The sequence below is a fragment of the Rhinoderma darwinii genome, chromosome 1 (assembly GCF_050947455.1).
Source record: "Rhinoderma darwinii isolate aRhiDar2 chromosome 1, aRhiDar2.hap1, whole genome shotgun sequence".
NCBI lineage: Eukaryota > Metazoa > Chordata > Amphibia > Anura > Rhinodermatidae > Rhinoderma > Rhinoderma darwinii.
Genome location: NC_134687.1, coordinates 40045434 through 40062647, shown reverse-complemented (window position 1 = coordinate 40062647; position 17214 = coordinate 40045434). Strand labels below are relative to the sequence as shown.

The 17214-nt window shown below is 42.1% G+C and overlaps 1 protein-coding gene across 2 annotated transcripts in view; it reads right to left on the bottom strand.

Annotated features, from left to right (window-relative positions):
- The window catches only part of CRMP1 (collapsin response mediator protein 1), a 76401-nt gene that overhangs the window by 30611 nt on the left and 28576 nt on the right, over positions 1–17214 (bottom strand). The gene's annotated exons all lie outside the window — the stretch shown is intronic.

Sequence of the window (17214 nt, the reverse complement as noted above, 5' to 3'; positions counted from 1 at the left end):
ACCGAAAATACAAAAATGTGCTAATTATTTTAAAAAAACAAAATCAGATTTTAGGTTTTTTTTTTTTCAATTTAAAAACATTTCAGTGTTAGGCTGCAGTGCCTTGCAAAAGTATTCACCCCCTCTTGGTGTTTTTCCTGTTTTTTTGCATTATAACCTTTAATTAAAATGAGGGGTTTGTACAACAACATGTCTACCAAGTCTGTTTTTTATTGTGACACAAACAATAATTAACCTCTTCCCGCTTTGACCACTTTTGACCTTCCTGACAGAGCCTAATTTTTCAAATCGGACATGTTTCACTTTATGTGGTAATAACTTCGGAATGCATTTACCTATCCAAGCGATTCTGAGATTGTTTTCTCGTGACACATTGGACTTTATGTTACTGGCAAAATTTGCTTGATGCATTCAATATTTAATTTTGAAAAACACCAAAATTTTGTGAAAAATTTCAAAAATGAGCATTTTTTTAAATTTAAATGTATCTGCTTGTAAGACAGGCAGTTATACCACACTAAATAGTTGTTAATTAACATCGCCCAAATGTCTACTTTAGATTGGCATGGTTTTTTTAATATAGTTTTATTTTTTTAGGGCGTTACAAGGCTTAGAACTTTAGCAGCAATTTCTCACAATTTCAAGAAAATGTCAAAAGGCTATTTTTACAGAGGCCAGTTCAGTTGTGAAGTGGCTTTGAGGGCCTTATATATTAGAAACCCCCAATAAAGTCAGTCCATTTTAAAAACTTCACCCCCAAAGTATTAAAAACAGCATTTAGAAAATTTCTTAACCCTTTAGACTTTTCACAGGAATTAAAGTAGAGGTGAAATTTACAAATTTCACTTTTTTTTGCAGAAATTAATTTGTAATCCATTTTTTTTGTAACACAGAAGGTTTTACCAGAGAAATGCAACACAATATTTATTGCCCAGAGTCTGAAATTTTTAGAAATATCCCACATGTGGCCCTAGTGTGTTTATAGACTGAAGCACCGGCCTCAGAAGCAAAGGAGCACCTAGAGTATTTTGGGGCCTTCTTTTTATTAGAAAATATTTTAGACACCATGTCAGGTTTGAAGGGTTCTTGCGGTGCCAAAACAGTGGAAATCCCCCAAAAGTGACCCCATTTGGGAAAATAGACCCCTCAAGGAAATTATCTAGGGGTATAATGAGCATTTTGACCCCACAGGTTTACTGCACAAATTATTGGAAGTAGGCCGTAAAAATGTAAATCTACATTCTTTCAAAGAAAATGTAGGTTTAGTTAATTTTTTCTCATTTCCACAAGGACTAAAAGAGAAAAAGCACCGCCACATTTGTAAAGTAATTTCTCCCGATTTAAAACAATACCCCACATATGGGCTATTTCTAAATGGCAGTTTGGACACACGGCAGGGCTTAGAAGGGAAAGAGCACGATTTGGCTTTTGGAGCTCAAGTATAGCAGGAATGGTTTGCGGAGGCCATGTCACAATTGCAAAGCCCTCGAAGGGACAAAACAGTGAAAACCTCACACAAGTGACCCCATTTTGGATACTACACCCCTTGAGGAATTCATCTACGGGTGTAGTGAGAATTTTGACCCCACAGGGGTTTTATAGATTTTATTAGAATTGGGCAGTGAAAATAACCAACACTTTTTCTTCAATAAGACGTAGCTTTAGCTCAAAATTTTTAATTTTTCAGAAAAAGAACCACAACGTTTGTAAAACAATTTCTCCCGAGTACGGCAATACCCCATTTGTGGTCATAAACTGCTGTTTGGGCACATGGCAGGGCTCAGAAGTGAAGGAGCGCCATTTGGCTTTTGGAGTACAGATTTTGCTGGATTGGTTTCTGGGTGCTATGTTGCATTTGCAAAGCCCCTGTGTTACCAAAACAGTGGAAACCCCCCACATGTGACCCCATTTTGTAAACTATACCCCTCAAGGTATTCACCTAGGGGTGTAGCGAGCATGTTAACCCCGCAGAGGTTTTGCAGAAATTAGTGTGCAAAGTGAAAATTAGATTTTTTTTCCATAGATATGCAAATATGTGGTGCCTAGCTCGTGCCACCATAACAAGACAGCTAACTAATTATTATGCAGTCTTTCCCGGATTTAGAATCACCCTACATGTGGCCCTAATCTTTTGCCTGAACTATTGACAGAGCTCTGGAGTGAAAGAGTACCATGAGAAATTGAGGCCTAATTTGGCAACTTACACAGTATTGGTTCACAATTGCAGAGGTTCGGATATGAAATAATAAAAGAAAACGCTGAGAAGTGACCCCATTTTGGAAACTACACACCTCAAGGCATTTATTAAGGGGTGTTGTGAGCATTTTCACCCCACAGGTCTTTTCCATAAATTATTGCATTGCGGATGGTGCAAAGGAAAAATTAAAAATTTTCCCTAGATATGTCATTTCAGTGGGAAATATGACGTGCCCAGCTTGTGCCACTGGAGACACACACACCAAAAATTGTTAAAAGGGTTCTCCCGGGTATAGCGATGCCATATATGTGGAAGTAAACTGCTGTTTGGGCACACTGTAGGACTCAGAAGAGAAGGAGCGCCATTTAGCTTTTGGAGCGTGCATTTTGCTTGGTAGTAGTTTTGTTTGGAGTTTTACTGGTATTTCAGTTTATAATGTGGGGCATATGTCAGCTGGGCAGAGTACATCAGGGGCACAGCCAGGTGGTATAATAATGGGGTAAACAATAAAATAATCCATAAATATTTGTTACGCTGTAAAGCAATCCTTTCTGCATAGGCCAGTGTCGCACTGATAAATGTCTTTGCTTAACCCCCTTTTGGTCCACACTCCGCACCTTTGCAGTTTGGGGAATTTTGCTTGGAAGTGTTGTCCTGGTATAATACGGGCACCCTCGCATCCAGCAGATATGTTTGGGCCCTCCCCTTCCTGGTTCCCTAGTTTTAGGGCCTTGATAAATCGCCACTTGAAACACAAGAAATGTTCCCCTCGGGCCTGCACAACCGCATATTTTTCTTTCCTGACTTATTGGAGCCTTAACTTATTTTATTTTTTCATAGACGTAGTGGTATGAGGGCTGTTTTTTTTGCGGGACGAGCTGTAGTTATTATTGGTACCATTTTGGGGTGCATGCGACTTTTTGATCACTTGAGGCAAGGTGATCAAAAAACAGCAATTCTGGCATATTTTTTTAGTTCTTTTTATATAGCGTTCACCACGCATAATAAATTACATGCTATCTTTTTTCTACGGCTCAGTATGATTCCGGTGATACCAAATTTATAGGACTTTTTTGCTCTGCAACTTTTTGCACAATAAAATTACTTTTGTACAAAGAATGTATTTTTTCTGTCGCCAAGTTGTAAGAGCCATAACTTTTAAAAAATTTTGTCGACGGTGCAGTATGAGGGCTTGTTTTTTGCAAGATGAGCTATAGTTTTTATAGGTACCATTTTTGGATACGTGCGACTTTTTGATCACTTTTCATTTCAATTTTTGGAAGACAATGTGACCAAAAAAAACAGCAATTCTGGCATTATTTTTTAGTTTTTTTTTTACGGGGTTCACTGCGCGGGACAAATAACATAATATTTTTATAGTTCAGGACGTTACGGACGCGGCGATACCAAATATGTATTTTTTTTTCCAATAATAAATGACTTGATAAAGGGAAAAAGGGCGATCGTGTTTTATGTTATTACTTGAAACTTTTATTTTATGACTTGAAGGTCCAAATGTTTTATTGATGTTCTAATACAGTGCAGTACCTATGTAGTGCAATGTATTAGAACTGTCAGTTGTTCACTGACAGCAAGCCGATCTGGGCCTAATCGGCTTCCGTAATGGCAGACAGGAGGCCATTGTTAGGCCTCCTGTTGCCATAGTAGCAGTTGGCATCCTTGCCATCGCATGGCAGGCTGCCAATTTGCTCTAAACCACTAAGATGCAGCGATAGCATTGGATCGCTGCAACGAAGGTGTTATCGGCAGGAATCGGAGCTAGCTCCAGTTTCTGCCGTTACAGAGGGGTATCCACTGTAACATACAGCGGACAGCCAATGTGGATGACGCCGGCTCAGCTTCTGAGCTGGAAGCTGAGCCGGCGCCATCTTGCCGATAGTACCAGAAGCCTTTTAGACCCCGTCGGCGAGCGGGACATAGGAGGCTTCCGTTGCTGGCTGACCGAGAGGCCTTACCTAATACTGGCTGCAATGGTGACTGCCATTGCAGCCACCGGCAACCCAGCGATCACTGGCTAAAAACTCCTCACATGCTGCGATCTCTATTGAACGCAGCATCTGAGGGGTTAATCGGCCGGATCGGATGCTAGCTCCGGTCCTGGCCGTTACCTCAGTGTGCCAGCTTTAACATACAGCTCGCACCCGGCGGTGATGGTGCGGGCTCAGTTCCTGAGCCCGCACTATCACCGCAACGTAATGGTACTGCGCTTTGCGGGAAGCCCTGCCCGACAGCGCCTTATATATAAGGCAAATGTCGGGAAGGGGTTAAGACAAAAACCTGAGAACTTTGTTGTGTATAAGTATTCACCCCCTGAAAGTCAGTACTTTATAGAGCACCTTTTTTGCTGCAATTACAGACACAAGTCTCCTGGGGTTTGTCTCTATTAGTTCAGTACATCTACACACTGGGATTTTTTTCCATTCTTCCAGGCAAAACTGCTCCAACTCCTACATGTTAGACGGGTTGCGTTGGTGTTCAGCGTCTACAAATCGTGCCACGGATTCTCTATTGGATTGAGGTCTGGGCTTTGACTTGGCCATTCCAAGACATTTCAATATTTCCCCTTAAACCCCTCCAGTGAAGCTTTAGCAGGATGTTAAGGGTTATTGTCCTGCTGGAAGGTGAACCTCCTTCCCAATCTCAAATCTCAGGCAGACTGAAACATTGCCCTGTATTTACTGCCATCCGTCTTTCCTTCAATCCTGACCAGTTTTCCAGTCCCTGCCCCCCACAGAATGATGCTGCCACCACCCTGCAGCACTGTGGGAATTGTGTTCTTGGGGTGATGGGAAGTGTTACGTTTGCGTCACAGTGTTCCCCATGATGGTCAAAAAGTTAAATTTTAGTATCATCTGACCAGAGAACCTTCTTCATGTGTTTGGAGAATCTGCCACAAGGTGTTTGGTGAACTCAAAACGTGTTTTCTTATGGGGTTTTTTAAGCAATGGTGTGGGATTAACCCGCCATCTCCAGATACACATATGGGTGAATTTATAAAGGGTTTTATGCCAGTTTTTTGGCGTTATAAAGTCGCAAATTATGGCACACTTTGGCCACACATGGTGAGAAAACCTGTGGCCTGTCAAAGTTGCTATAATTTATGCCAGAAACTGACTTTGTAAATTATTACGAAAATTGATCAAGGGATGTGCACCCCTTAATAAATGTGGTACATCTTACTTCTGCGGACTTCAGACTAAGACTGGCATATGCAATGCCAGTCTTAGTAAACCTGCCACATTATCTGAGTGTCTATGCCTAGTGTTGTATTCCGGGATGTTCCTCGCTCTGACCCTTTGCTTCGCTCATGCTTTTGAGCTTCTCCCTGGTTGCAGCATATCGGTGGAACTTTGGTTATGTTTGTGTCTCTTGTCTGTTCCCCAGTATTTGTGGCTATGGATCAGTCTCACCTTCCCGGTTTTCCACCCACCAAAGGCTATCCTGGGGACTCCCTTACACCCAAGGTTAGGCTACTCCAATCAAATTTTGCCAAAGAGGGTCCAATATTTCTCCCCAAAACATCCTAAAAGAGTCAGTGTGAAAAAGAGCCAGGAACCTTCATTAGGAGGAGCTGACGAGGTTCTGGGAAGCTTTAACAAATTCTTTCGAATAGTTTGGATATTAAAAAATTCCAGTAATATGAAGAATCCATTGCTTGTGTGCATATCAAAATAATTTTCCTGTGCTCATGTATTTTATTGGCATCTCCCACCTTAGGTAATGGTTTATTTTTTCATTACCTTTTCACAGAAATTCTATATTATATCCAATGTTTACCCTTAATTTACACAAAATTGTAGTAACAGAATTGTAAGTAACGTGTTCACATATAACATTCACATATCTCTGTCCTTGAAGGAAAAATAACAGCAGAAAACAAAATTGCACAGAAGAGTAATCTACTTTTTCATCACAGGAAAGGTCACTTGAGGTCCCGGGTGATGAATTACATTTTTACAATTCAAGGCGGCCATATTTTTTTTTTAAACAAAGTAAGAAACGTTTTTCTTAAATGCTTCAAAAAATTCCGAAACACTCTCAAAATGAAGAAATTTGAAAAAAATAAATGAAATCCCCTCAGCCACAGGACCAGGTGAGTCACAGGTTTTTTTAATTACTAAATCTTTTATTTCTTAATAAACTGCTTTTTAATGTAGCACAGTCTGCAATAAAAGTACAAGGACATTATACAGCATTTAGTGCAAAGGGTAGATATCCTGCAGCCCGGGGACCACATGCGGCCCGCAAAGCCGTTCTGTGCTGCCCCCAGCGGCATTCTGTGGCTGCAACTGTTTTAGGGGGGACTGTGGGGCTGGCACTACTAGAGGCAATGTGTGGTTTACACTACTGTGGGACACTGTGCATCTGGCACAGGTATAGGGCTCATAATCTTTTACTGTGTTATGACGAGCACAGGCCGAGGGTGGAGTGCACGACTGGTATTCTTAATTTGGTGCTTTTTGAATCCCTGTCATTAATTGCCTCCTCAGGTCCTGCACTAAGCATAATGCAGTACGTCAGTTTTATCCAGTGTAAAGCCCCATGCGCACAAACATATTTTTGCGTAATATGCGGGTGAATTGCGGCCCCATTAATTTCAATGGGCCCATGCACACGACCGTGGTTTCCACAGTCCGTGCATGGATAAGGAGCCCGGACTGCAGAAAGAACGGACATGTCTTATTACGGCCGTGTTTTGCGGTCCACGCTCAAAGAAATGAATGCACGCGGCCATGTGCATGGCCCATGATTTGCAGGTGGCCCGCGGGTGACACTCCGCAGCCGTCCGACCCGAAAATCACAGCCGTGCACATGGCTACGGCCGTGTGCATGAGGCCTAAGGGGTATTCCAATCCGACATATTTATGCCCTATCTGCATATTGGTACTCCGGAGAGAATGAGATAAGGTGGAGGCACGGCCAAGCATGCATGCTGTTCTATCCATTGTAATTAATGGGAGTTGCCAAACACCCTCAAAAGTGGAACTCCATCTGCCATTTATGACATATACTATCGATATGCCATAAATGTTCCAGATGGCGAATAAGTTTCATTGCGCTCCATGAAAGCAGTACAATCTGACAATGATGCCCTTCGACCAGAAAAGGTTGTGCACCCCAGATTTAAAGTCTATATCCCTCTTAGAAAATAATTTTTTTGTATTGTTCTATTTTTGAAAGAAAAAATGATGCAACTTTTCATAGTCTTGATTAAAAATCTGTCTACAGCTTCTATGCAGACTCATGAGTCTCCATGGTAACAGACTACATCCCTGTTTAGTTTAATCCTGCCATCATACTGCCCTCTGTTCCTTAAGTTACTAAGAAGTAAGGGGCAGATGGAAGGGAGTATGACAGAATTAGACTACAGTTTGTTTGTCGTTTGTTACCATGTAGACACATAGGTTTGCATAGGAGGTGTAGACACAAAATAGGAAATTGTAATTAAAGAGGACCTGTCACCTGTCCTGACATGTCTATTTTAGTAAATACTTGTTTTCCCCAACAACCATTCTGGAACATCTTTCTTTAGAACTCTGAGTTGTGACGTTCCTCTGTTATTCCTCCAAGAAATGTATGATGCAATTGGCAACTGTGTGCTACCATTTACCTGGTCAACAGGATGTGTCCCTACACAGTCTAAGACTGTGAGCACCGAGACGAAGACACTAAGGGTATGTTCACACACCCTATTTACGGACGTAATTCAGGCGTTTTACGCCTGGAATTACGGCCGAAAATACTTCTTGAAAGCGTCGGCAAACATCTGCCCATTCATTTGAATGGGTTTTACGATGTACTGTGCAGACGGTCATTTTTTTAATGGGCTGCTGTCAAAAGATGGCGCATAAAAAAGATGCCCGCGTCAAAGAAGTGCATGTCACTTTTTGGGACGTAATTGGAGCCGTTTTCCATTGACTCCATAGAAAAACAGCTCCAATTACGTCCGTAATGGACGCTGCGAAAAACGCCTGCACATGCCATTACATCTGAAATTCAGGAGCTGTTTTCGCCTGAAAACAGCGCCGTAATTTCAGCCGTAACGGACGTGCACATGTGAACATACCCTTAAAGTTGTAAGAAAAGATGCTCCAGCATTGTTATATCATGGTACACATATTTACTAAAGCAGACATGTCAGTGGAGCTGACAAGTCTTCTTTAAGACGATTGTTCATTCATTTTTCATTTTAGATACAAGGTATACATAGCAATTAAAGGCTATGTACACCTTTCACATCGTGGTTTTTTTTTTTTTTTTCGATCAGTGATTGGTGAAACTTCCGAAATACATTGTATTAAACAGTATTTTTACTTTTTGAGACGCTGCTGCTTTGTGTTGTGTATACAGAGCGGCTGTATTGTTTGCTAAGACCTGAATCAGGGTTCAGTGACAGAGGGTACTGCATGTCTCTGACAAGATTTTCAGAAAGAAAATGTTAAAAAAAAAATTGTGATACCCTTACCATCCAGCAATTCTGGTCCCTTTTGATTACCAACTGTACATAATGATGTGCTGTCCATGTCCAGTTGAGGCCTACAGTGGTAAAGATCTGTCCACCCTGATGTTACATCATGTGGCTGTGATTAGCCCCCACGGTCACGTGATTTGACATTACATGGGTAGCACGTCATTACATACAGTTGCGAACAAGGATCAGGATCAGGGGGAAATAGCAGTGCTGGAATTGCACCAAATCAAGAAGATAAGAATATTAAAAATTTTGGGGTTTTAAAATTCTCACTCTATAAGTGACTTGCAGTTAAAGGAACAGTCTGCTTTAGGCACCCCTGTCCATATATCCCATTATAGCAGGTGGATGTTTGAGAGGGAGTCCCCTGCTTAGTAACCCCCTTTATCATTCAGAGCAGTGAACAGATAAAAATAAAAAGTGCAGCTCTCCATCTGGAGAACCAGTCTCATCCATGCATTATACTCTTGGCCTATTGCTTTCATTGGTCGCTGTGTAATGTTATAGGAGCTGCTGGGGAGATTAAGATCTTTCCTTTGGAGATAACAGTTGTTCAAAGAGGGGTTAGTGAGAAACGGTTGTTCAATTCAGACAGCCCCTTCAATGCTTCCAGAAGATCGAAAAAACTAAACTGTGACAACCAGTATATGACTATTTTCTAACACTTATAGGGAATATCTGGGTTTTTACTGTGCTTCTTATACATAGAAATCTATAGGGAAGTGGTATTTCTAACTCAGCTGAGGACCCAAGGTAGGAGCTGGCCCAGCATCCTTCACTCAGAAGGACAACAACGTTGTACTGTTCCAGAGAACTTCCATACAGACAACCTGGCAACTCCCGATGAATCTCCTTTAGGTTAAGTAGTGGGTTTCCCTAATTTTACAGGGCGTTTGTGGTCTCTTCAATTAAGGGTTCTAGTATTTCTGAAGTGTCAGAAGATTAAAATTGATTAGCCCTTTAAGGCAACCAATATTTACTAGCAAGTTTATGTTCTATGCCTCTTAATTTATACCCGAGAAGTATAACAATTCTTGACAAACAGTACACAAAGCGAGGTCCACAAAGACATGGTGTAAGGAGTTTGGTGTGGAAGAACACAGCCCTGAGCTCAACCCCATTCAACACCTTTGGCATGAATTGGAGCAGCATCCATACCTCCCAACTTTCAAGTATCGCAAAGAGGGACACATTTTTTTCCCTTTTAAGCCACGCCTTTTACTTCGCACAATCCCCGCCTATACATACCCAGTTCAGCCCACACAGTATCATGCTCCCATAATGCCTCCCCACAGTACAATGCCTCCATAGAACCCCAACACAGTATAATGCTCCCATAGCTGCTCCCATACAATATAAAGCCAACACAGATGCCCACATATAGTATAATGCCCACACAAATTCCCCCATACAGCATAATGCCCCATAGCTGCCTTCATACAGCAGAATACCCCCATAGCTGCCCCAATACAGTATAATGCCCTCATAGCTGCTCCCATACAGTATATTGCCCCATAGAGTATAATGCCCCCTTAACTGCCACCATACAGTATAATGCCTAATTAAAAAAATTAAAAAATAAATACATAGGCTACATTCACACGACAGTGAAAAAATTGTTATTAAAAAAGTGATCAACTGTCAGTTTTTCATGGACGTTTTGCATCAGTGTGTCTCCAAATTTTCATCCATTTCCAGTCCGTCTGTCCATTTTTAATGGCTATTTGCCATCCGTTTTTCATGGCCATTAAAAAAAGGATGGATTTAATTTATCAGGGTTATTTTGTCCCAACCCCCTGAAAACACCCCTGTGCCCATGTAGATAATGCCGCAATGCCCCTGAAGATAGTGGTACAGTGCCCACTGTAAATAGTGCCTACATAGATAGTGCCAGTGCTCACATACTACCACAGTGCCCACTGTAGATAGTGCCACAGTGCACATAGTGCCACAGTGCCCACATATAAATTGCCACAATGCCCATGTAGATAGAGCCACAGTGTCCCCTGTAGATAGAGCTCATATAGTGCCACAATGCCCATGTAAATAGTGCCTTACACCCCTTGAAAATAGTGCCACCCCCTTGTCTATAGCGCTCCCTCTGAAGATAGCGCCAGTGGGGCTCCCTCTAAGAGCGGAATTCCCAGCCAGAGAATGTCGCCGGGATTCCGCTCCAGGAGGAGCCACTGACGTCACTGTCCATCTATGGACAGTGCTGCTCGGGGTCTCCGTCTAGGAAGGGAATCCCCCACCAGAGTGTTGGAAATGCTCTGGCCGGGGATTCCACTCCAGGAGGAGCTACTGACATCTCTGTCCATATATGGACCGTGATGTCAGGGGCTCCGTCTAGGAGCGGAATCCCCGGCCAGTGACGGAAATGCTCTGGCCGGGGATTCCACTCCTGGAAAGGGGCTTCACCTAAAGGGAGCCCCTGTCCAGGAGCGGAATCCCCGGCCAAAGCGTCAGCAACGCTCTCGCTGGGGATTCCACTCCTGGAGGAGCCCCTGACGTCACTGTCCATATATGGACAGTGACGTCTAGGGCTTTCCCAAGACAGGAGTCCCCGGCCAGAGAGCTTGCATTGCTCTGGTCGGGAACTCCATAGTTGAAAACCCGACATCACCATCCTTTTATGGACAGTGACGTCAAGGTCTTCCCCAGGCTCAGCGCTTAAAGTAGCGCTGTGCCCGGGGCATCCTCGAGTGGATGAGATCCCTCTGCTCCTCCGCTCTGTACTATGAGTGGCTCAGTGCAGTCAGGCTCGATGATGTCACTGCATCACGCCTATCTGTGCTGAGCGGCTCACGACTGCTTCACACACTGAAGCAAGGAGTTGACTGTTCCTTGCTTCAGCATTAGATTCAACTGTATCTGCGTCCTGAGGACGCAAATGCAGTTGACACCGGGATATACCACCAGCAGGCCAGGACAGTGGGACACCGCCCGGAATCCGGGGCTGTCCTTCTGAATCCGGGACGGTTTGGATGTATGCCAGCATCAATGCCTGACCTCACTAATGCTCTTTTGGCTGAATGGGCACAAATTCCCACAGACACACTCCAAAATCTTGTAGAAAGTCTTCCCAGAAAAGTGGAGGCTGTTAGCCACAGAACATATTAACAACCATGGTTTGGAAATAGGAAATCCAACAAGCTCATATACTGTAGGTTTGATGGTCAGATGTCTGCATACTTTTGGCCAGATAGTTTTGGTTCCTTCAATATATGAAAGTCTGTTCAGGAGGGAGATCCTGGATTATAATAGGACCAATAGATAACATACATTTTGTGCTTCAAATTCTTGAACATTTAGATTGTTTAGGTGTCAGTAGATAACATCGAGCTCCCATAAGCACTCAGATAAAAATACACATTACAACATCACTCACTTATAGGACATATTAAATGAAGTAGTAACATGGAATTATTCAAGTCTAATTCATATAACTAGTTTTAACTAATTGTCTAATACCGAAAAAAAATTATACTTTTAACCATTATCAGAGTGTCTAATGATATAGTTTTCCAACAATGTCCAACAATCCAGAACTTTGATAATCCAGCATCGACAAGGTTCCATTAATGATGGAATGAAGGAATTGTATAATATTATTATCATACTGGTTCTCCTTGGCAACAGTACTCATTCAATAATACTGCCAATAGACTCTGCTGATTGCTCATTTTCCTGTGGGATTTGAAACGGCTTATAGTTCTTATCCATTTGCTGCCACGACTATTTTCACACTTTTGACATACGAATAAAACCTGAATTATAAAATAAATCACATTATAACCCCTTACCCATATATTTTCTGAATGTAGATACCTTACATATTGAAAAAATGGCACCCAGGACTTTACATCAATGGGCGCCTCCATGCTATTTTGCATCAAAGTGTAACATTTGGTAAAAAATTAATAAAAAGTCATATTTGAGACTAAAAGTTTGACCCAAGAAGAGCCTGAGACACACAACCCTTCTAAAAATAAAACTGTAATGTGTGTGGAGTCCATACATGCCACTTATGCCTGTATCTACATGCACATATCTTCACACAATTACCACCATCTCTATGATCCAGATGCCAGTAAATATCTCAGTCACAGAGCCCACAAATGTCCTGATTAGGTGCAGGGGGTGATTAGATATGTAGCTACTCATCTGCTCATCCATCTAGGGGAAAAAACCTTAAAGGGGTTGTCTGGGCATGGGGCGGTTTTTCATACATATGACCTATCCACAGGATAGGTCATCAGTATATGATGTGTGGGGTTCCGACAGCCAGACCCCGCACGATCAGCTATTTCGGCTGCCTCTGACACCAGATGTTATTCAGTGGTTGTCTTATGTCAATATTGATTTCATGGAAATTACACCAACTAGTTCTGTAAAATTACCTAATCCAAAAAGGTCTTCACTAGTAACCAGTTCTCCTTCAAACAGACATCACTTTTTCCATCTGTAGTATTATTAATAATGATTTATTCAGCACCATTAAAAGCCAACATTTTGCAAAAGGGTTATGATGGATGGAGAGAGTTGGAAATAAAAGGATGGATTACGTTAGAATATTCCAGAGCAAGGGAGAATGTGAAGAGGTGATATAGGTAGAAGGAGGGAAGACGAATAGGAGGAGACATGGGGTGAGAATGTGAAGAGGTGATTTAGGAAAGAGGAGGAAAGAGGCATGGGAGAAGACCCATGGTGACAAAGCCAAGGGGTAATTTAGGAAGGAGAAAGGAAGAGGCATGGGAGAAGTCCTGGGGGTGAGAATGTGAAAAAATGTGAAAAATTATTCCGGAAGGAGGAAGGGAAAGGCATACGAAAAGACCTGGGGTGAGAATGTGAAGAGGTGGTTAAGGGAAAAGGAGGAAAAAGAAATTCAAGAAGACCTAGGGGTGACCAAGTGAAGAGGTAAATTAGGGAGGAGGAAGGGAGAAACATGGTATAAGAGCTAGGATGAGAATGTGTAGAGGCAATTTGCGAAGGAGGAGGGGAGAGGCATGGGAAAAGACCTGGCATTCACAAAGTAAAGAGGTTATTAAGGAAAGAGGAAACAAGAAGCATATGAGAAGACCTGGGAGTGAGAATGTGAAACGATGATTAAAGGGAACCTGTCACCAGCATTTCACCTATTAAACCAGCAATACCAGGGGGTAGTGGGTGAAAAATCATTTCTATATAACCTATAATTGTCTTCTTAGTCGGCTCTGTAGCTTTAGTATTCAGTTTTTTAGTGTTCCCACATCATATGCTAATGAGCATAAGAGTCAAATCTTCGTCTCAAAAGAGTCATATCTTCAATCCTCAAGTCTTTCCGAGTTTACCCCGCCTCCTTACTTTTGATTGACAGCTCATCACCTCCCCCCAGCACACAAAATCCCACACATGTGCATTGATGTCCTCTTCTGGGGTGTGCGCACAAAGGGACACCGGATTACTATGATAAAAGTTGCAAAATGTTTGCAGACCGTTATTTACAGTTAGAGGAGGTGTTTAGGAGCGGGGATAATGGCAATGAACTTTTGATAGCAGCGGCCAGTGAGGGATAAGTAAAGTTCAATAGGTGAAATGCTGGTGACAGGTTCGCTTTAAGGAAGGAGGCAGGTAAAAGCATTGGAAAAGACCTGGGGGTGAGAATGTGAAGGTGATTTAGGAAGAAAAAGGGGAAAGGCATATGTACAAGAAGACGTGGGGTAAGAATGTGAAGAGGTGATTTAGAAAGGAGGAAACTAGACACATATGAGAAGACCTGGAGGACAGAATGTGAAGAGGTGATTTAGAAAGGAGGAATGGGGATGCATGTAAGAAGTCTTGGAGGAGAAAATGTGAAGGGGTGATTCAGGTTTGAGAAAGCTAAAGGAATAGGAGAAGATCTGGGGTGAGAATGTTACGAGGCATATGAGAAGAGAAATGGTTGTGTCATTGCAGAGGTTATGCTTTGGGATGTATGTAATATCTACATAGGTTGCAGAGGACTTTGTAGGTAACTATTACTATTTTGAACTGTATTTGCTGGATAATTGTCAGCCAGTGGAGGGCCTGACAGAGAGGAGCGGCACTAGATGAAAGATAGGAGAAGTAGTAAGGGTAATTTAGTATGATTTGCTTCGTGCCAGGCTGTTTGATGGCAGGCCATAGAGGAGGAAACGGCAATATGTTTTTATCGGGAACCAAATGGTGTATCAGTTTTATATTCCAAAGCTCAGTTTATGAATAACAAATTCATTACATTTAAATAATTTTTCATCGCCTACAAAATAAACATATTATTAAAATATATGAATGGAAATTAGATGATTAAGGAACAGAATATTTCATGCAATGTTTTCATTTATACACGAGGTAACATATTACTAAGATGATATATATTGAGTCCTGCCTTTGTTCCAGTTACTCCCCAAACAAATGGACCCCCATGACTCCAACCCAATAACCTATGATCTCAAATTTTGGATTCATAAAAGTCGTCCCCAAAATGTGGACATTTCTTATAGAAAGGAAAATCGACATTTCAGATCTTCAAACTGTGTACAAGTTTACAAGTTATACCAATTTCAGTAGACTCACAAATAGTCTTATTACACAGATCTACTAAATATAAAATACAAAAATAGTTACCAATTTTTGACTAACTTAAAAATAATTGAACCTATAAATATGGCCTTATTTGCACACCACTCAATGACCCCCAAAGTTTCACTTGTTAAAGCAGCAGTTTGCGCTCCAGTGATGTTCTTCCTAACTGGGGAGAGAAAGTTACAATGATTGTCAGCCATTTTGGAGGCTGTGAAGAACTCTCTTTAGTCACTCAGTCACTCATATATGCTCAGATTCTTCTCTGCTGTCTCGTCTCCTCCCCTCGATGTATGTGTGTATGTTTGTCAAGCTTGTTTGTGTAGCTCCCCTAGTCCTACCTGTGTGCCCTCGGTGCTTTTGTATACAATGGGAAGATAGTCCTAACACCATGGAAGGAACGTCCACACGACAGCCTGCAGGCAACTTAGAAACAAAAACTTCTCCTCTTGGTCTACCATGTGATACATTTCTTGCCATTTTAAATAGTAAATAGGGCAAAAGAAAATAAATAATTACACAAGGCTTAATTTTTATAAATGCTTAACTGGGTTAAATAAAGTCAGTCAATGTCAGAAGATAATAAATCAGAGACTAGGGGCATTTGTGTTTGTGCAGTGCCAGGAATGTGTCTATGGTATTACAACCAGCTGTTGGCACATAAGTGACGGTGTATACGCCGCCTCCCAATCTGACACCCTAATTCTAAGACTGTTACACCAGACCCTCACGCTTGTGTTGTCAGTTGTAATGGCAGATGACTTGGAATAATAAACCTAGGAAGGTGATAATTTATTATAATACGTGCACATTTCACGCCTCACAGCCTTGGGTCTCATCGCACTCACAACCATGGAAAAATCCTGTACACAGTTCAATACAAGAGCTGGCGACGTTTCATGTCAATAAATTACAATGAGAAGGATCAATATGAAATTATTGTTCTGTACAGATTCCTAAACCACAAGGACAGAAAAAGGAGACGGTTAACTGATCACAATGTATTATCAATACACGTCTGATATATGGTGACTTAACCATGAGTAAGGGTGGAAGAAAATAAAAATGTATTTGGCTCCATAAACAGAGCAAAATGTCAATGCCATTAGGGTCAGAGTAGTTTGTTTTTATGAGGTCAGAATGGATTTAGATTTTTAACGCCCTCTTGAGAACAGTTAAGGATTGAATATAATAATATAAGCTGATGTCTATTATGTTTAAAAGATCAAACTATTTCTAGAAATATTTTAAGTGTTAGGCCCTGTTCACATCACATTTTGGCCCTACATTTAGAGTGCACAGTGGGAAAGCTCCCTACGGCTCCATTAGCCTGACGGGTCCAAAAGAGTGTCCTTTTGGCCTCCGTTGTGCTGGTATACGTCGGTATACCTTTTTTTTGGAGGATGGAATAACGTAGTATACTACGCTATTCCATCCTGAGAGATCCCGCAAAAAAAACATATGGCATCCATCACAGGTATACGTTAAATGTATACTTTAGGGAGCTTTCCCAGGGCTGGAATCCCCGGGAGAGCATCAGGTCGCACTCAGCCTGGGGATTCCGGCCCCAGGGAAGCCCCTGACGTCACTGTCCATGTATGGACAGTGATGTCAGTGGCTTTCAACTATGGAGTCCCCAGCCAGAGCATCGGTAGTGCTCTGGCCGAGCACTCCGGGATTGGGGAAGCCCCTGACATCACTGTCCATATATGGGCAGTTACATCAGGCTGTTCCAGCAGCAGAATCTGGCATCTCAAAGCCACAGACATCCATGTCCATTAATGGACAGTGATGTCAAGGGCTTTCCCAAGACAGGAGTCCACATACAGACTGCTTGCGATGCTCTGGCCGGGGACTCCGTAGTTGAAAGCCCCTGACACCACAGTCCATATATGGAGAGTGATGTCAGGGGCTTCCCCAGGCTCCGCACTTAAAGTAGCGCTGT